At 39.3% G+C, this 16,029-nt stretch overlaps 1 protein-coding gene across 1 annotated transcript in view; it reads right to left on the minus strand.

The window, feature by feature from the left end:
* LOC110200880 (uncharacterized) overlaps positions 1 to 16,029 on the minus strand; it is a 111,957-nt gene that overhangs the window by 49,081 nt on the left and 46,847 nt on the right.

Consider the following 16,029-nt stretch of genomic DNA (forward strand, 5'->3'; position numbering starts at 1 on the left):
TTCTCACCTGATTCTCATAATTTAGTCCTCCAATGGAGAGACTGCCTCCTGAGAACAACAGATGTATAAGCCTTTTTAGGAGAGGTAGAGTAGAAAGAATGTTGATTTTGGAGACAGAAAACCTGGATTCAAACCTGAGTTTTGCTTATTACTTGTGGGACCTTATCCCACCAAGTCACTCAACCTCTCCGGTGATTTTGTTGGTGTGCAGCTTACAACCAGCCTGTAGCTCAGAGAGTGTGTTGTGGTAAAGTGACTTGTCTGTGGTCCACACAGCTAGTAATTGTCACTGTGGGTTTTGGAGCTCCATTTGTTGGCAGTTAGGTGATGCAGTGGATAGAGCATTGGGCCAAGATTCAGGAAGACCTGAGTTAAAATCTGGCCTCAGACACTTGCTAGTTGTGTGACTCTGGGCAAGTCACTTAACCTCTGTCTGCCTCAGTTTCCTCATTGGTAAAATGGAGATAATAACAGCACCTACTCCCTCCTCCCACCAGGTTAGTGCAAGGATCAAATGAAATAATATTTGTAAAATGCTTAGCATGGTGCTTAGCACATAGTAGGCACTTAATAAATCGTTTCTCCCTTCTTTTTTCCTTCCCTCCCTTATCTCTTCAAAATCTTTATAAGAAAGTTGTATATTGGGACCCTCCTCATACACTGTACCTCAGGATTAGGACATGTTATAGATGTGGGTCAAGATCTCCTCAAAACCAGAGTTTGTGAGTCCCCACACATGTGTTTCTTTTACTAGCCAACCATAGGACACCTTAATTCAAAGAAAAAGACATTTAATTGGTAGCACAGCAATGCAAGCAGCTAGAATGACTTTTGCCATGCACATAGACGCATGTCCTCTCACAAGTTACCATACTACTAGTTGAAGAAAGGACACACTCATTGTCCCATAACAAGGGAACACACAAAGTCGAGCAGATGTGTAGAGAACACATATGGCCAGAGCCCACATGACCAGGGCCTCTAACACCACAACACTGCTGATGTCCTCTAATGATGACATTAGGTGACCTTCTTTCCACATTGACTTGGTATCTCCTATTATTCTGTTCTCTCTGCTGTGCCCTTCTCTGTAGGATGCTTCTGCTGCTGCTTCTTCCTCATCTTCCACTGCCCTGTTACCATTATCTGCTATCACCTGCTGGTCATTGACTAATATGAGGCCTTAGGTTTGGGGCTCGGTCATTTTTGTAGCTTGACATCCTCAGTGACCATCTTTAGATCTTTCAAAATCCCTAGCTAGCCATAATTCACCATGAAGCTCCTAAAAATGTTAAAGTCTTTCTTTGGAAGCCCTTTCATTTTGCTGTAACACTGGACATCTCAATCCAAAAGATAAAATCCCAGAATTTGATGGTTTCAAGGGACCTCAGCATCCTTTCACATGTGAAAACCATCTCCACTGGAACATAACCAATGAATGACTATTCAGTTTCTGCTTGAACACTTCCAAGGGGAGAAAACCCATGACATCCATTAGACGTCCTTTATGCATTTGATAACTCTTAATTGTTAGGAAGTTTGTCATGCTATCATGCTAAACTCCCTGTTCTGTCCTCTAGAACCAAATAAAACAAATCAAGTCTTCCCTCCAAGTGACAGTCCTTCAAATACAACTATCATGTCCCCCCTGAGTCTTGTCTTTTTCAGGGTAAACATGCCCAATTCCTTTAACAGATTCTCACACGAGGTATAGGATGAAATTCCTTTTAACTCCTGCCCCTGGCTCAGTAGCCTGGGTCCCCTTCCTGTCATCCCAGGGACAAAAAATTGCTAAGGCTAAGGGATTCTGATCAATCTCATCATGCCTCTGGCTGCCATGCAAATCAACTTGAAGCTAACAATTTTCACCCTTGCTCCTCTGTTCTCTATTCTTTCCAATAATACAATCACTGGTGTGTCTACAGAATAATCTTATGTGATATTAAGGACATCCTGGATGAAGGTGTATATAGGCAAGATTTTTCAAATCATATTTTATAGTAAAATACCATATCTTCACAGTCACAGATTGAGTTGAGAAGTACATAAAATCAAAGATCTCATCAAGTTTATTGGTTATTGACGAAAATAAAAATCTTAAGATTCAGTGTAGAAAAATGATGCCTTGAAGGCTATCTTCAAATGATGGGCATATGTCAACATTACATAAGATTCCAAAAGGAAGCTGGATTTGGAGTCAGAGCACTGAGATTTGAATGCTGCCTATGCTAGTTACTTTGACCTTGAGCAAGTCATTTAACTTTTCTTGGCTTCGGGTTTTGTTTTTTTTAATCTCTAAAATGAAAGGCTTAGACTAGATGATCCTTATGGCCACTTTCAATTGTAAATATGTTATCTTTTTTTCCCCCCATCTTAATATTTTATTTTTTCCCAAGCACGAAAAAACAAATTTTAACATTCTTTAAAAAAATTTGAGTTCCAAATTCTCCCCCCCCCGAGACATTAAGCAATTTGATACAGGCTATGCATATGCAACTATGCAAAACATATTTCCATATTAGTCATATTGTGAAAGAAAACACAGATCAAAAATAAATAAAGAAAATGAAAAATGGCATGCTTTGATATGCATCCAGACTCCATCAATTCTTCCTCTGGAGGTAGATAGCATTTTCCAATACGAGTCCTTTGGGATTGCCTTAGATCATTGTATTGCTAAGAATAGCTAAGTCATTCACAATTCTTCATTGTGCAATATTGTTGTTACTGTGCACAGTGTTCTCCTGGTTCTGTTCACTTCACTTTGCATCCATTCACGTAAGTCTTTCCAGGTTTTTCTGAAATCATCTTGTTCATCAATAGCATTCCTTACAATTGTATGCTATAACTTGTTCAGCTGTTCCCCAATTGATGAGCATCCCTCCAATTTCCAATTTTTGCTGCCACAAAACCACCTGCCATGAATATTTTTGAACAAATAGGTCATTTGCCCTCCCCTCCCCTTTTGGGAGTCTCTTTGGGATACAGACCTAGTAATGGTTAAATGTATGATCTTGTATCAAATGTAGTTCTAATAGAAGAGAGAAAATTTATAGTTAGGGTGCTGATTGTATCAAACCCCATAACATTACAAAGTCTCCTTAACAAGAACCCTGATTGCTCAGGGTTAGGCCCAACAACCCTCACAGGAAAAACCAAGTGGCTGAAGAAACTCTATTGTCTTTCTATGACATGCAGTTGGATGGACAGCCCTTTAAGCTAGTCGATCTTGAACAGCACTGCAGATAGACAATGAATTAATTGGTCCAAGAATTGAATAGGAAGAGGAAGAGAGCAGGTATGATTGCATTTGGGAAACTTAATGTTTTTATTGACCTCATGTTTATTCCTGGAATAAAATCCCATCATTTTAACATTAAGATTTTTCTAGTAATCCTGTGTACCTGGGGTTGCACAGGATGAGAAGGTTTAGATGAGTTGAGAACTGTACCAATCAATAGTGGGAATGCCCATATTAGTGAGATCCATCAAAGTATTTTTATGTCAATATTTAGTACTTTCAAAACATTTTGCTGATATTTTACTTATTTCTCCTCTTATATATCCATATACATTGTAGGAGTTTAGATAAATCTCTCTGTGCCTTAGTTTTCCCTTTTGTAAAATTAGGGGATTAGGTTAGGTGATTTCTAAGATGGCCTCTACCTTTTATACTCATGACTCTTTGATTCTAACTCCTTCAACTCTGTTGATCCTTTCAGTTATTCAGATTTATAACCTCACAGTCATCTTTGACTAGCCCCTTTCCTCTCCCCTACAAATGTAATTAGTTGTCAGGTCTGGTGGATTGTATCTCTACAACCTTTCTCACCTTACCAGTTCAGAAACTACTCTCTTCTTGTCTAAACTATTCTACCAGCCTTCTAAAAACATCTTCCTACATTTCATTCCTCATTAAATTCATCCTTCATATTGCTTATTTGTGCATAGTTGTTTGCAGGCTGTCTCCCTGGTTAGATTGCAAACTGCTTAAAGGCAAGGACTATCTTTTCCCTTTCCTTGTGTCCCCAGTGCTTGGGAGGAGAAAGAGAGGCTGGTGACTTTGCACGGCCTCATGTAAATCCAATTCACTTGCAAGTCATGACATCTTCCTGATGTCAAGGTCCTCTTTGAGAACAAAGGACAAACAATGACATCCTCAGTGCTTAGCAGAGTGCTGGAACTTAGTAGGTACTTAATAAATGTTAATTGACTGATAAGGCAAAGCAGAACTCCACATTTCTTGTCTTGATTCTGTTTCTTTTTCCTTCTCAGACCTGGAGAATGATCTCTTGCTGGAAAGGACAGAACAAAAATGGCTAACAAGGATTTGAGACTCAGATAAGTAATAAGACAATAAGATAGCTATGTCTTGATGCATTCAGATCACAAGGTCTAGAGGAACTATAGTCCAGAGTCCTGAAAGAATTGTAAAATGCTATTACTGAGTCCCCTGTCAATGATCTTTGAAAGCCCACGGAGAATGGCAGAGGAACTAAAAGACTAGAAGGGAGCAAACGTCCTGACTTTCTAAAACAGAAAGAATCTATAAACTACGAGCCACTCTCTGCAGCAGAGTTTCAATGCTTGGTGGTTCAACTCGAGAAGGGACCTCAGTGTCTAGGACCTTATGTTGCCAGGTGATCTTCAGACAATTCAAATGGAAGTAATTCGGTATCCTGACATGATGCTGGTATACCGTCCAGGTTTTACAGGTATACAACAATGAGTTCAGTACAATGGCTCTGCAGACCTTCAGTTTGGTAAGCAGACTAATACATCTTCTCTCCTATACTTTACTTTGGAGCCTCCCAAATGCTAAAGTAGCAGAGGTGTCACACATGCTGTGTGGCTTACAACATTCCTCAGCTGCATGTGTCAACCTCATCATCCCTGGAAAGTATACTGCCAAGGTGAGTAAACTTATCCACACATTCAAAATCTTTTCATTTGCTGTAACTGAGGGTTCCATGTATGGGTAGCGTGGTGCTGTCTGGCTGAGAAATTCTGTTTTCTTGGTGTTAATAGGCCGAAATTAGCACAAGCAGCAGAGAACCAATTAATACTTTGTTGTATCTTAGTCACAGAGCTGCATAATCATCTGCAAACAAAAAGACATGTACCAACTTTCCTTTCACTTTAGTCTTGGCTTGTAGCCTTTTAAAGTTAATTAATTTACCATCAGTGCCTAAGTAACCTTGATACCATTTATGTGCTTGTTGAAGGTGTCTGACAACATTGCAGAAAACATCATGCCAAAAAGCAAGCACACAGCCCTGCTTCACTCCATTGGTGACTGGGAAAGCATGAGAATATAGGGTGTTCATTTATATATACATCCGCTCAAATTTATATCTATCTATCTATCTATCTATCTATCTATCTATCTATATTATCTAGTTCTAAGGTTTGCAAAATACTTTTAAAGTATCTCATTTGATCTTCAAAACAACCCTACATGATAGGTGATATTATTATCCCCATTTTAGAGATGAGGAAACTGATGAAGACAGAGTTAAGTGACTTGCCCAGGCTTATACAGCTAGTCAGTATCTAAGGCCAGATTTGAACTCAGGTCTTGGTAACTTCAGGTCCAGTGCTCTATCAACTTGGCTACCTTGATGTCTCATTCATGGAATGTACTCCCATCTCAGCTCTGCTTAAAATCCCATATTCCCTTTAAAACTCTGCTCAAGTAATACTGTCCATATGAAGCCCAATCTGGTCCCCTGGGTCTTATTTAATTGTCTATGTCTTATATATGCTTATTTATCTGCTTACCTCCTTCTTGAATATAAGTTCCTTGAGAACGGGGACCCTTTCATTTCTGTCTTTGTATCTCCTGGCATAGTACCAGCTTAATGATAGGTGCTTAATAAATGCATGTTGATTGATTTAACACTCATTTCATTAGCTTGGATGAAAGAATAAACAGCATGCTCATCAAACAGCACAAAGGTGGAAGAGATAGATATTATATGACAGAACCAAGTTCCCCAAAGATCTAGAAAACCCAGAACATTAGAATGAATCTAATAAGGTGAACGGATTTGTTTTTCTTTTTATTCAACCTTGATTTCATTGGTGAGGGGGTTTCCTTGTGAGGAATTTCCTCTCCCAATGCAGATTGGCACCTGTTCTTTATAGTCTGGGGAGACTCAGATGTTAAGTGACTTAAGTCTCAAATATGCACTCAAGTCCGTAAGCCACACTTGAACCCAGGTCTTCTTGATTCCAAAGCCCAGCTTATTATTCATGATAGCATGTTTTCTCTCATCAGATGAAACTTAAGAAGGGTAAATATATTCATGGGTTAAAAAAAATGCAATCTCACAAGCATGGGTGGGGGGAAGACATAGGTAGACAACAATTTATCTGAAAAAAATCAGAATGTGCCAATTTTACATGATGTGATAGCTACAAAAAAGAAGATGAAATTAGGCTACATTAGGAGATGAATAACTTTTAGAAATGAGGAAGGTGATCGTTTGGTCTGACCATATCTAGTACCTTGCATTCAGTTCTGCGTGCCTCATTTTAGGGAAGCCAATAAGCTGGAGAACTTCTGGGCACAGGTAGCTTAAATGGTCAGGGGCCTTGATATGATGATTATATATATAGACCAGTGAAAGGAACTAGAAATAGTTGGCTTGGCAAAAGAGAGGACTTGGGAGGAGGCAGATGTACTTTAAGGGATTAAACTTGTTTTGTTTGTTGGAAGGCGGGACTAGAAAAAAATGGGGCAGAAATTACATAGGGGCAAATTTAGGCTTGATGTAAGGAAAAATTTCCTAATTAGAGCTAGCCTAAAGTATAATTGGCTGTTTGAGAGTTTTTCTTCAAGCAAAGTCTGGATGACCACTCCAATACATTTGTAGGGGGTACCTCTTGTTTGGGTACAAATTAAACAGAGGTGTCACACATGCTGTGTGGCTCACAACACTCCTCAGTGCAACCTGAATCAGATTAAAATGTAATTGGGAAATATTTAACAAAACAAATACAAATAATACAACAATAACAAAATAATATACCATAAACATATGACATAAATAATAACTATATAAATATAGTACACTAATACATATAAATAACACAATAAAACATAAATATAGAATATAATATGCAATAATAATAAAAATAATACAATAAAACATAGATTATATTGAAATATGGTTTTCTAAGTCAATATGAGTACTGGCAGGATCTTTATGAAGGGCAGATAGGTGGTGTAGTAGAAAGAGCACTGGGCCTGGAGTCAGAAAGATTCATCTTCCTGAGTTAAAATCTGGCCTCAGACACTTACTAGCTGGGTGACCCTGGGCAAGTCACTTAACCTTGTTTACTTCAGTTTCCTCATCTGTAAAATGAGCTGGAGAAGAAAATGGCAAACCACTTTGCCAAGAAAACTCCAAATAGGGTCACAAAGAGTTAGAATATGACTGAATAGCAAAAATAGTTTTATGTATGATAAAGGCCTCTGTTTCAATTTGAGTAACATCATTGGATCAGATGACTTCTGAATTCTCTTCCCACTCTAATATTCAGTGACACCTAAATGCATCTAAAATTTTTAAATAGTATTTTATTTTTTCCAATTACATGTAAAGACAATTTTTAACTTTTTTTTTTCTGGTGAGGCATTTGGGGTTAAGTGACTTGCCCAGAGTCACATAGCTAGTGAGTGTCATGTCTGAGGCTGGATTTGAACTCAGGTCCTCCTGAATCCAGGGCTGGTGCTCTATCCCCTGCTCAACCTGGCTTTCCCTTAGCATTCATTTTTCGATAAAATTTGGAGTTTAAAATTTTCCCTCTCCTCCTTCCTCCCTAAGACAGTAAGCAATTTGATATAGGTCATATATGTGCAATCATGTAAAACATAGCAAATGTATTTTTTCAATAATGTAACTTACCTACTCAAGAATCTTTAATAATTCTCTGCTGTCTAACCCAGAAAGCAGAAAGTCCTGATCCTGGAATTCAAGGCCCTCTTAGGTTCCAACCTATTCCAATCCTTTCTTACAGTTCCCATAATATGCTCTACATTCTCATCAGATCTATCTCCTCTCTCTAGGCCTTATTTCATCCAATTCTTCTTCCTTGGCATAGCCTCTCCTTCACCAGTCCATCTCCAATGGTGGCACTCCCTCTCTCCCTTCCTCCCTTCCTCCCTTCCTGCCTTTAATTTTTGTCTCAGGTCCTCTTCAAAAGCGTTCCCTAAACTTTTCTGGGAAAAGAGATCTTTTCGTCCTTAAATTTCTGCTAGTTCCTTGCCTGGACCGCTTCTTGCACCATCTTAACTACGCAGATTACAATCTCTTGTAGAGCCCTCTAAGCATGTACTTGTGGCCTTCAGATGTTTTTTCACCCCTTAACAAATTGCAGTAGCTCCCTATCATCTCTCGAATCAAATATAAGCTTTGTTTAACGTTGTATTCTGTGATTGCTATCAGTGTGCACATTGCTTCTTTTAGAGTAATCCTTGCCCAACCTAGCTGTCCCAAATACAGAAAGCTAAGGGAGAGGAAAGCTAGGGAAAGAATTCAGTCCTTCAGGTCACATATACCTGGAGCAGGAGTGGCTATTCCTCCCACAAGAGTCCCTCCTTGTGTCTGAGGCAGCCAATCAGCAGGAGGGAGCCCACCCTGGGAAAACCAATCAATAAGGTTTCAGTGGGCACGAAGCTTAGCCTTCTGTCCCTTTACCTTAGAAAGTTTAGTAGAGAGGCTGTCTCAGAAAGGCCTTGTTATAACTAAATTTGCTCCCTCTCTTGCACAGCAGAACTTCCCAGTGCTGTGTTATCTTCCTTTACTCAATCATAATTAGGCTTGGGGAAAAAAAAAACAAACCAACCACAAATCTTGAATTTTCCACGGTGTGTATCTGGATTTCAGTAGGGAGAATCTTCCTTCACTAAGAAAGACTGTTTTCCATATTCCTTAGAAGACTGGCTTTCCTCTGGATCCTTCCAGGAAAAAGTGGGAGACCAAATGACAAACTTTGTGAGAGATTGAAAGGAGCTGAAAGATTTGGGAATTAGAATTAGACTGACCCCTCTCCCCCATCCCCCACCTCCCCGTTGTCACCCCATTTCAGATCTGTCTGCTTTTCTTTACTCCAGTCTTCCATTCCTTATTTTTGGAGATTAAAAGGGTGGGAAGAATGGAAAAGAAGACGCTGAAATTTATATTCATTTAAAAGGGGAACAATAGTTGACAGCCTTTACTCTTCCAACAACTTTGAAGGAAGGAGAAAACCTCTTTAGAAATGCTACAAACTTGATAGCTGGCTAAGCTAACCATTGCTATTGTTGGGGACAGGCCCAAATTGACACCTTTGAGAGATTCTGAGGCCAAGGAACTGCCAAAAACATGTTAAAAGTAATTTTTTTTTTGACAAAACATAGTCTTTAAAAAAAAAAATTGCCCAGAGCAGTTTGTCTTTGTATTGGGAAACAGATTACTGTTACTGACCCCTAGCCAACTGAAGTCAAACCTTGAATATGAAAGCTGCCTGAGGCCCCGGGCAGTGGTGTCCATCCTGGCTCCGTTTGTAGCATGTGTTTTAATGTCTTGTTATACTGACAAGGCCCAGGAGAGAGTTATAGAGTCAAATGTTCATTAGTGGCTTCCAGCCAGTTCAAGATAGACTTCAGCAGAAAGGCAGCTGTGGGATAGTCCTGGAGCTGACCACATTGGCTGCTAGTCAGAAAATGACCATGCCAGAATCATTCACCTGAAATTCTGGTGCATGTGATCTTTCTCTTAAATAGTAGAAGCATATTTCCATGGGGAAGTGGGGAAGCAGAGGATGGGAGAGAGGGTGTTGAAAAAAATAATGCCCTTTTCTGAATCCAATACAGTTTTAAGAGCTGGATGAGAAGGAAGAAGGGAGAGAAGTCATATTTCATTAAAATTCCCAATCTTTTGTAGACACCTGGGAGTTGTGGGAGGAGACTACTTGCTGGAATTGCTATTGTTAGTGTCAGAACAATTAGACCTGTATTATCTAGTTTTGCTGAATACTACTCCCCAAAGTATACAATATAGCAAGAAATTAGACAATTTGATTTTTTTGCTAATGATCATTACAGCAAGAATTTAGTTATTATGCTGTAGCCACCATCTTGAATTTCCTTTATTAGCAAGAACTATAAAAAATCCTTCTATATCAACTAAATTTAATACATATTTATTAAGTGCATACTATATTCCAGATACTGTATAGAGCTCTGGGGTTACGAAGACAAAAACAGAATAGTCTCTACCCTCAAGAAGCTTACATTCTACTACTGGCTCATTTTGAAAAAAACACAGTAATGGGACATTTATCCTGGCCACCATCTTGGGCTTCTACTATTTAACTGAAAAATCCTAAGGGCTCTAGAAATTCTGTTTGGTTCTAAAAGCCCTTTTAATATAATAATAATAACTGACATCTATATCGTGTTTACTATGTGCTGAGAACTTTAAAATCATTGTCTCATTTGATCCTTATGACAACCCTGGGAGGGAGGTACTTTTATTATCCCCATTTTACAGATGAGGAAACTGGGGCAAACAGAAGTTACACAGGTAATAAGTGTTGTTAGAGGCTGGATTTGAGCTCATTTTCCTGACTCCAGGCCCAGTGCTTTGTCCACTGTGTCATCTGACTGCCCTTAAATGTTTTAAAAACATCTCAAGTATTACTTCACGCCTATGCATGGTACATGCTGGATACATGCAATGCATCTTTCTATTGCTTAGTTCAGTTGTTTCTCTACTTTACCAACCTGAAGCTTGTATTTTGGGAAGTGAAGCTTTATTCTCTGTTCGAGGGGAGACCCTCTAGAGTTTGCAAGTAAGTGCTGGTTCTTTAAAGTACAAGGTCATAGAGGCTTCAACTGGCTTCCAAGGATCATTTACAATCTGAGAATTTTAGAAACTTTAAATGTATCTATGGGGAGTCTATCTTGGTAGCAGTAAACCCCAAGCAAGTTCCGCTGTGTGGAAAATGAGGCAGACAATTTTTTTAAAAAGCAAGACAAACCCCACCAGCATTCTAACAAATGAAAGCAATCTTATAAAATCAGCAACACCCTTTTAATAGTGATTCAGGCAGAGCCTAGGTTCTAGGAGCCCTTGGACTTTGCTCTCATGCCGCCCAATGTTCCTGAGGTGTTCCATTTTTATGGTTTAACTCATGCCCTGTTGTGTATTATTTCTGACATCTTACACACCTGTTGGCAGGCACGCAGTTTACTTTAAAAGTTTCTGGTTGGCATGTGCAAACTCAGCAGTTTTTTAGCAAGGTTTCCTTAAAGGAAAAAAAAAAGCATCTATAATGGTCTAAGAAGGTGTAAAAATCTGGCTCTTTTCATCTCTTAAGCCTTTCTTACCCAGTGAATCAATGGCTAATCTGTATGAGGAGTTGCCTACTAAAAAAAGATGGGGTTTTCCAGGTGAACCAGAGAGTACTTAACTGGGTATTACTAGTTTGTAGAGCAGAGCAAATTGCACAATGTTAAAGCCCTTCACAGATAATTAATGTTGTCTTACAGTCCTCGTAATCTCTCACTGTAAATCATGATCTCTCTTCCTGAGATCCTGTGGGTTCCCCTCACATGCTTTGGGATAAAAGTATTGAAGTTTGGAGTGATATCCAATCGATCCAAGAACATTCAAGAGTATATCTTTGTAAAGGGGATGGAGAATTCTGTAAACATTGGAAATGAAAAATGTCAAGGTCTTGGGAAATATTTAGCCTAGCTTAGAGGTCAGGCCATGCTACTGAGCCCATTTGACTTGAGAATTCCACATTTCAGAAAGACTGTTTCTTCTTTCTCGATTGGTACGCCTCTTGGAAAGACAACTATGCCACCCAAATGTTCCACTCCAAATATTCACATGTACTATTTTGGCTCAACCTGAGGTAAAGCATGCCGAGTTTGTACTGGTCTGATCAGTCTTGGCCAGACAGACTGTGGCTTGACTATAACACAGTGATGTCACTTTGATCCTCTTCTAGAACAAAGGATAACAACCAACCCAGCAATGGTGGTGAGTATTCCAGCCATATAGTTAAGTTTTTGTGTCTAAACTTATGATTTCATAGGTGTGGGGAGCTTCTGGTGTATAAACTCCCTCAACTGGTATTTATGGCAACTCATTAGTAACCTAGCATCTTAAGGAGCTACTTGCATCAATGAAACCTTAAGTGAGCTTTACAAAGAAGAAAATCAACAGTGTGTGTGTGTGTGTGTGTGTGTGTGTGTGTGTGTGTGTGTATACGTGTGTGTGTGTGTGCATGGCTGGACAGTAGAACATGGAGGTTTTAGGGTACTACCCTGTCCTTGTCATACCACAGTTAGAGTATCATGTTTCCTTCAGAGTAATACATTCTAGGAAGGGCATTGAGAATGTAGAGTGTGTCCAGAGGTAGGCCATCAGTTTGGTAAAGGGACTTATGACCATGATATATGAGGATCATTTGAAGAAACTTGGGATGTTCAGTCTGAAGTAGAAAAGATTTGGGGAGGGCCTGATTTCTGCTCTCAAATACCTAAAGGGTTGTCATGGGGAAAAGAGATTAGATTTATTTGGTTTGGCCCCATCAGGCAGCATCATAACCAAGGAGTAGAAGTTGCAGGGAGACAGATTTTTTTTTGCTCAGTAAAAGGAAAAACTTGTTAACAATTTGAGCAGAACTCAAATGGAATGGATAACTTTGGTAGAGTGAGTTCCCTATCCTGGGAAGTGCTTAGGTAAGAGCTAGACTGCCATTTATCCAGATGTAGAGGGAATGAATTCTTGTTTCAGGAGAGAGTTGACCTAGATGATCTCTCTGAGGTCCTTTCCAAAGGGAAGATTTTAACAGTCTGTGAAAATGCATGGAGTTGGCAAATAGCCATTTTTAGCTGGAACAAAGTGACGTGCCTTTCCAGCAGCGTCCGGACAATATGATAAATTGTTAATTCGATCTGTGTTGTTGAAGCCATTCCATCACAGCAATGACACAGGTTGACAGGGGCTGCCCCATGTAGTTATAGGCAATGTGGCATAATGGACTTGGAATCAGGATGACCTAGATTCAATTGTCTCCTCTGTTGCTTACTGTGCAACTATGGGCAAACTCCCTGAGCCTCAGCTTTATCACTTGTAATATGGAGATAATAATATTTGTAGAATCTATCTCTCAGGACTTAATTCAGGAACAAGTTATTATATACCCACCTGCTCTGTGACTGGGTCTAAGCTAGGAGCTGGAAATTCATAGATGAAAATGAAGAAAAAGTCCCTATCGTCAAAGTGCTTACATTTTACTGATGGGAAAGAGAATGTATGAAGATAAGTAAAATCTGCTTGGATGTTATATAGATGTCTTAACTCAATATGTCCAAGACAGAACTCATTATCTTCCCCCTAACCCACTCCTTTTCACCATTCTTCTAGTCATCCATGTTTACAACCTAAGTCATATCTATTATTCACTCTCACTCCTCCTACTCCCTTATATCCAATCAGTTGTCAAATCTTGTTAATTTTCCCTTTATAACATCTCTCTCATCCATTACCTTTTCTCCACTCCCACCACAACTACCCAGTACCCAACACTTTTATAATAACTTCCTTGCACCTGAGTTACCAGGTGTCCAATCCAGCATCCATGTAGTGGACAAACTGATAATCCTAAATATAAAATCTTATTATGCCACTCCTGCTTAGAAAGCTTTAGTAGTTCTGCATCACCTGTAGGATAAAATATGAACTCCTCTGTTCAGCATTTCAAGCCCTTCACAGTCTAACTCCAACTTTTCTTTCCAGTTAATTGAACGTTACTCCAGACACTCTGTACCAGTGACGTACTGATAATGTTAAACAACCAGCTCCTGGTGGAATGGGGGGGAGGTATGCAGGACGTATTTTAAAGTTTAATCTGCATAATACTAGCATTTTCTCCATCTCTTTCTTAAGTCCAGACAGTCAACAAAACAATAAACCAAGCCATGATTTGTAGTTTTTGCCGGTTTCTGAAGTGTAAATGCTCATGCTGGAAATTTAACCATCAGTTTTCTTGAGCGGGTATGATACAACTCCAAAACATCCTTGGATTGTACCCTCCAATCAAATTGGCCTTGATAATGTGTCCCATACATCACAATGATGATGAGCTCTTGCACAGGCTCTGTCTCTCCCACCTGAATGCTTTCCTTCCTCATTTATGCCTCTTGGAACCCCTAGCTCTCTTCAAGAGACCTTTCCTGATTTCTTTAAGTTGTTAGTACCCTTTCTCCAATCATTGTGTGTTTATTTTCTATGTATCCTATATTTGTTATCTGTGAACCTGTTGTATTCCCCTAGTAGAATGTAAGCTCCTTGAGGGCAGTAACTATTTCTTTCTTATGTTTGTATTCTAAGCATCTAGGACAGTACTGGTATGTAGCAGTTATCTTTGTGGAGGCAGCTAGGTGGCTCAGTGAATAGAGCACTGGGCCTAGAGTCAGGAAGACCTGAGTTCAAATTCAGTTTCAGATGCTCACTGACTCTATGACCCTGGTCAAGTCACTTAACCTTGGTTTGCCTTAATCCACTGGGGAAAGAAATGGCAAGCCTTTCTACTATCTTTGCCAAGAAAACCCCAAATGGGATCACTAAGAGTTGGACTGAAACTGAAAAGGATGGAACAATTACCATCTCATTTAATTCTCACAACAATCCTGGGAGACAGGTGCTATTATTATCCTTATTTACAGATGAGGAAATTGAGGCAAACAAGTTAATTGACCTGCCCACACAGCTAGTAAGTATCTGTGGCCAAATTTTAAGTCAGGTCTTCCTGACTGTAAGCTAAGAGCTCTATCCATTGTGTCGCCTAGCTGCTCCTAGCTACATACATGCATGCATTCAGCAGATAAATCATTGGGAGACTAAAGCAAAAATAAGGGGCTTGTGTATTTTGTGTATGTGTGTATACATACACACGTATTTGTGCACACGTACACGTATATATAATGTGTATACACCTACATATTTGTATATCCACACATAGTATGTACATATATACTATACACATGCATATGTGCACATATACACACACTTAACATGTATATAAATACACACACAGACATACAGCACACAAGACCCTTATTTTTGCCTTTGTCTCCAAATGTTTTATTTGCTACATATAAATCAATAGAATTTATCCTGCAAAGTACAACAGAGTTGCAAACATTTTAACTTTTGGAATATCTGACGTCAGGGAAGAAGGAAATGTAAGGCCAATGGATTTTCCATAATTGCAGAAAGGCTAATCTTTCTAGAGAGGTGCATATGTTCTATCAATCAAACCTAAATAACTACCTCAATAACCCACAATTATCACTGACTATATAATTCACACATAGCATGTAATCATCCTAGGCACTGTTTTTATAATTAGCCCCCTGGTTTGCTTGGGCAGGAAATGTAACCATTGTGAGTGTGGCAGTAAAGCAGCGTGATTGCCAGGGCATAGTGCCGTGGGCAAGCTGATTCACTCTTCCTTAGTCCAGGGAGAAAAGTTATAGTTCATTTTTTTCCATAATAAAACATGAATCTGCAAGTATTTGGAATGGTCACATTCATTTGGTGCTTAGAGAATAGAGGGCACGTATGGAGTGTTAGACTCTGGGGAAGATGCATTCCCATGCTGTGAAGCTAATTCAGCAAATGATATTATATCTAGCCAATTTGAAAACAGAAAACAAAAGAATCCAAGTTGTAAATTCTTGCTCTTCTGAAATGACAAGTTAATTTAAACATGTAGACATAATCTTGGATTGTGAAAGTTAGAAGCTTTCCCTGAAGTGCCATCCCATTCAAAAGCTCCCTGTAGAAAATGCATTCAAATTGGATGACCTGGAAACACAGCTTGATGGGTGGGTGGTATATATTTTGGAGGGAGGCAATTTGTTCTATTCTAGACCAATGGTGCAGTGGAAGGAAGGCTGAAGTTGAGTCCAAAGGGAAGGTTCAAATCCGAGCCCTTGTCAGGGTATGATCTTGGACA

This window comes from Phascolarctos cinereus, unplaced genomic scaffold (assembly GCF_003287225.1).
Source record: "Phascolarctos cinereus isolate Bilbo 61053 unplaced genomic scaffold, phaCin_HiC Scaffold_5;HRSCAF=322, whole genome shotgun sequence".
Taxonomy (NCBI): Eukaryota; Metazoa; Chordata; class Mammalia; order Diprotodontia; family Phascolarctidae; genus Phascolarctos; species Phascolarctos cinereus.